Raw genomic sequence first — 6,000 nt, forward strand, 5'->3', positions numbered from 1 at the left:
CACTTGAAACTAACAACATTGTAAGTTGACTATACTTCAATTTTTAAAAAAAGTCCTACTGTATGATAGTCAATGTGCTGGGTATAGGAGATAAAATGGTGATTGAGCTAGACATTTTAATGATTTAAATTTTTTTATCAATATGATATATACATGGTTTAAAAAGCTAAGTAATACCAAAATATTCATAATAAAATTCAACAGTGCACCACCCATTGCACTTCATTGCCAACCAGACGCATTCTAACAGGCAACTAGGTTTGTCTTTTTTAATTGTTTCTTTGGGCATTTCACACGCTTGTATTTCTAAATAATGTGTGTTTATTACTTTCTTTGTTTACATATTTTCTACTGACTTTCTAAACTTAATTTTCTCAGACTAACCACAACTATATTCCCCCATCCTCCCAATACAGTTGTAGTTTTGATTAAATATTATTTATTTTTTATTATTCACTATTATATCTGTGCAAATACTATTTACAAATGAATGCTGTCATGTGATTATGTTTTTTTCTTATTTTGTTGTTACTAAAGTTAACAATTTTTCCACTTGCGCTTATTCTTCTCATAGTTTTTATTAGTGTCTCAGTATCATTTTCATAACATTAGGGCATGTATAGTTACATTTTTTTTCTTAGAGAAATCCCTTGAGAGATTCTTTCATTTGAGCTTCTCAGATATCTTGTCTTCCTTTTTCTTTTATACTTGGAATTCCCTTTACCTTTCTTCTAAATTTGTTTACCCGTTTCATGGATTTTATGCCTTCTTTCTTCTTGGTTTTACTCACTTGTTCAAAAGAGTGCATCATTCAGTAATTTAGTCAGATTGAAAAGATAGTTGAATGACAAAGGCTGTGGTGACAGTTGCTCAAATCTATCTCCTGAATTGCACTGCTTCAGGCTTCTGTGGAGCTTCTCCTTTCACTACAGATTCCCTTACTTTTTGTCTAGTTTTGGATTTTTTCTCTGTTTTCTGATTTCTTGGTTTATTCCCATATTTTGGTGACATTTTCCTCTCTCTTGGTAAAGTAGGTACATTTTTTTTTGTTTTTGTTTTCTGGTTTTGTTTGGTTTGTTTCACATCTTGAATATCTAAAAATGTCCTTGTTTTACCCTGACAGTTGGTGGAACATTCAGCTGGGTATAGAATTCTAGTTTAGAAAAAATTTTATTTCAGACTTTTGGAAGCATTACTCTATTGTTTCTAGTGTGCTATTCAGATCACTGTTCCTTTATATGTCCCCTCTTCTTCTTCTCCTTCTCCTCCTCCTCCTTCCTCTTCTTCTTCTTCTTTTGGTAAGCTTGTAGAACTTTGTTCCCAGGTTTCTGAAATTTCACAATGATTAGCCCTGGTATGGATCAATTTTCATGTATTTTATTGGGCATTCCATGGGCCTTTTCAATCTGGATATGCATGGCTTGCAGTTGTGGGAAATTTTCTTACATAGTTTCTTTGATAATGTTTCCCCTCAATTTTCTTTGTACTTTCATTTTGCAAACCTATTGTTTCAATGTTGGACCTCTTGAAATAATATTCATATGTTTTCGATCTCTTTGGTTCTTAACTTTTGTGACAATTACTCCAACATTTTCTTTCAGCCCTCTATTGAGTTTTTGTTTTGTTTTATTTTTGCTATGATATTGTTAAATTCTACAAGTTCTTTTTTATAGCATCAACTTCTTATTTCATGGATAAAATAACTCTTTTATGTCTCAAAGGATAGTAATGGTAGTTGTTATTGTTATTATTGATTTTTTTCTCACTGTGTAGTTTCTGTTTTCTCCAAGTTGCTTTTGTTTGCTTTTGTTTTAGTGCTAAACTCCATATCAGAATTTCCTCTCAGATGTCTTGTTATTCTTGATTGTCTCCTCATGTTTAAGATTGGAGCATTAATAAACTGTTTGGAAACTCTGAGGACATGAGTAGGGCTATCTGACTTTGAGCTTCATGGACAGATAATCTGGGTAAGACATTTCTGGAGGAATTCTTGGTGTCAAAATCTTTAGACATCTTTGTGGTGGAAGGGGAGTTGGTTAGAACCTCAGAAAAGTTGCTTTTTCTCTCCTGCTTAAAGAGTAAAAGTCTAACTGCAAAGTCTCTAAGAATCAACTGGAGGAAGAGGGCTAGGGGCTTCTTCATTTAGCATCAACACACATATGGCCACTTAATTTCTCTCTTTTCAGTATGGCATCCATCTTTTCTATTTGCCAAAGACCTTTTACTTTCTCCAGAGAATAAACTTCTAGTCTCTTGGCAGGGGCGGTGGTGGTGTGAGAATGGGAGTAAAGAAGGATCTAACCACTTCCCTAAAGCTTTCAACAACCTTCCTGAGGAGAGAGATATTTTTGGTCTTTTTGGCTTCCTCTCTTGCCATTTCTAGGATTGGGCAAGGAGCTGGTTCCACAGGCATAATTCATTAAAGTGCAGGGAAAGCTCAGGTTGTTTTGGATGCTACAGTGTGGGAACTCCCAAGTTATGCTCCAGGGTCAGAACACCTCTTTGTTCCATAGAAAAATGATGTATTCTCCCTCTCCTCAGTCTATGAATATACATATTCATGCCTTATATGAAATATCAGTGGTAATGGAGGATCTTATATATGTTGGGTTGTTCTTAGTCTCTCCACTGTTAGTTTGAGATCTGGCTTTCTCTTGTCTTCTAGTTCACTTACTACTGGTCTACATTTTTTTTGATCCAATATTTTATTGCTCATATCTTCCTCTCTATGGCTCTGTATTTTCATGGCTTATGTCTATCTTTAGAAAAGAAATTTCTTTGCTATAGTTTTAGTGAGATTTGGGGTATGTATTTCAAACTGCCTTCTCAACCCAGTACTGAGTATTTTCCTTCTCATCACTGCATTTTCAGCACCTAGTGCTGTGCCTGACCCAATAAAGAGTTCATTGACCTCAACCAAATTACCTGTAATACTAATACTATCACTAGCTATCTTAGCTATCTACTCAGAGAGGTTATTAGCCTTAAATGAAGTAAGTTATACTGTATCTTAAAGTAATATACTGTATCATAATTGGATACATAATTATAATGAAGTTGGAGGTGATGGCACTACCTCATCTCTCTTCTTTCTCTTCCTGACTGGAACTTATATGACTGGTACTATCCTATTTGCTTCACATACATCAATCTCTAAAATTTGTTTAAAACATATAAACTTGTTATTGCCCTTCCTATTTTCTTTTCTTTTTCTCCTCATTCTCCATTCTCACTGTTTCTCTTGCCAATCTCAAGTAAAAAATGTTTTTTCTTTTTAAAGAGCAAGCCACATAAGAGAAACCTTGTATCTTGTTGGTGGAAATGTAAATTGGTACACCCACTGTGAAAAAGTATGGAGGTTCCTCAGAAAACCAAATATAGAATTATCATGTAATCCAGCAATTCCACTACTGGGTATAAGCATGAAGAAAATGAAAACACTAATTCAAAAAGATGCAGGCACCCCAATGTTCATAGCAGCATTAGTTACAGTAGCCAAGATATGTAAGCAACTTAAGTGTCCATCAACAGATGAAAGGATAAAGAAGATGTGGTATATATATACAATGGAATATTACTCAGTCATAAAAAAAGAGTGAAATTCTTCCATCTGCAGCAACATGGATAGACTTGGAGGGTATTATACTTAGTGAAGTAAGTCAGACAGAAAAAGACAACTACTGTATGATATTAATTAGGTATGGACTCTAAAATATAAAACAAACTACTAAACATAACAAAAAAACAGACTCATGGGTATAGAAAACAAACTAGTGGGTGCCAGTGGGAAGAGGGAAGAGGGGAGGGAATAATAGGGGTAGGGAATTAATAGCTACAAATTACTATGTATCAAATAAATTATAAGGATATATTGCACAGCACAGGGAATATAGCCAATATTTTATAACAACTATAAATGGCATATAATCTATAAAATTTTTGAATCACTGGTGTTGTACACCTGAAACTAGTATAATATTGTAAATCAACTATACCTCAATTTAAAAAAATAAAGAGTAAGCCACACAAAGTATTGATGTTTTTTCTAAGACACATAACTTTTCTGTGTGTAGATGGTTATTGAGATGACAAGGTCAGCTGCTAAACAACTAGAATTACAGCTACTCTAATTTTACTGCTTCACTAAAAAACTCAAAAAACAAACAAAAAAATTACTTCTCTTGTGTGCCTGGCCTGAAATTTTATCTTGCTTTCAGAAGTGCTTGAAGCCTGGGGCACCAGCCTGGGGATATTAATCCAAATCTAAGTTCTCATTTAGGCCCCAAACTCATGTTACTTTGTTCAACTATTATTTTAAAATAAAGCTAGTCCTAAACTTAATTTTATTTGCAGAGAACACATGGGTATTCACAAGGCCTCTAGGCAGACTAAGTAGGAAAAAAGTAGAAAGGATAACATTGAGTTCACAAAATGCTACACTATAAAATATGTACACATGTGCTCCCACACGGAGCAACTATGGGGATCTAGAGCAGCGTAAAAATGCACTCTGCTTTCCTATGCTGCCTGGGTTAATTATAACTGATAAAACCAGGCAGAATTCTAGATTCAAGGAAAAAAGCATCTCCATCACTTGGAAGCTTCTCTCCTCCAGTGTGGATCTTAGCATTCAGCTTTCCCAGGTGAACAGTGTTGAGGTAATTACATTTTTGTGTAATCTTAGCAAAACTGAAAAAGCAATATACTCAATTCAAATGCAACAGGGAAATGATATGCTTTGTAATAACACAGGTCTTCATTCCTCTTCAGAAGCATTTTCATCACCTACATCAGAAGAGGGAGGTGAGATTTTGGCAGATTTCTGCTGCTCTGAAGGGTGTTTAAAAAGGGGTCATGCTTTTGCTGTGTGGGTCACTCTTCAAACCGTAAGCAACATCACCTTGAAGCTTCCTCCTTAAACCATTCCTAAATCACTCTGCTCAGGTTGTGTAGAAGGATACTGCAGTGTGGCTCCTATAAAATCAAAAGGAAGCTCAGACCAACCAAAGCAGGTTGACGCTATCTTTTAACATGTTAAAACAAAATTCTGCACCTGTGTTAATTGCTACTCCCAAGATGGTGGACTGGGGACATGAAAATGAGCTGAGCTTTCAAACTGTAGTCAAAGCAAAGACCTTGAGAGACAAGGTTAGCCAAGAAAGATTTTAAAAAAAAATCATCTAGTTAAAAACCTCACCAGTTGAATGGGATGACAGATGAATGATGGATGCAGGTGGGAAAATGGGATTCCCTTCAAAGAAAAGAGTGTGATATACAAGGCAATGAGGAAATGTGAGGTCCTGGTGCATGTGCACAGGGAACAGATAATGCCTGTCTTGTGTGCTCAGTATTGTCAGAAGCTGCTGGAATAAATCCTCTGGGGGCTGCTATAAAAGAAAGCAAAATCAAGAGCAGTTTCCCATTTTTATATAAATTTAGAGGCATTATAATTGTCATTGTGTTACTCTTTAAGGTCAAATTTTTATGAAAGGAACAAAAAAAGCAAAACTTTGAAGGACATGGGCTTTTGAGCCAAAGTTAAGACCCTGCTCCACTGTTAACTAGTTATGGAGCTATTATTAACCTCACTGAATCTCAAGTTTTCAATCAGTGAAATAAGAGTAATAATAATAATTTCCTTTCTATTTTGTTATAAGGAGTAGTTATACTGGGTTTAAAGTAGCAAGAACAGTTAGTAACTGGAAAGGTCCCCAGAAATGATAACTGTTATATTTGGGTAACTTTTATAATAACAATAAAAGAATAAAGCCTTGGGTGAAGTCTTCAAAATAGGTCTACCCAGGATACTGGAGAGTCAATGAGTTCTACTGATTTTTAGGATACAAGGATGAGTCTTTGTGCATGGGTGCATGAACATAATTGATCATGCCTGAAAAACAAACAAATGAAAACAGAGAAACAACAACAAAGATGTAAACAACCCCAATAAGCCAAAACGAAAGCCAGTGCCAAAAGAAACAGAAACACTTTCTGATTGAA

This window comes from Hippopotamus amphibius, chromosome 5 (genome assembly GCF_030028045.1).
Source record: "Hippopotamus amphibius kiboko isolate mHipAmp2 chromosome 5, mHipAmp2.hap2, whole genome shotgun sequence".
Classification (NCBI taxonomy): Eukaryota; Metazoa; Chordata; class Mammalia; order Artiodactyla; family Hippopotamidae; genus Hippopotamus; species Hippopotamus amphibius.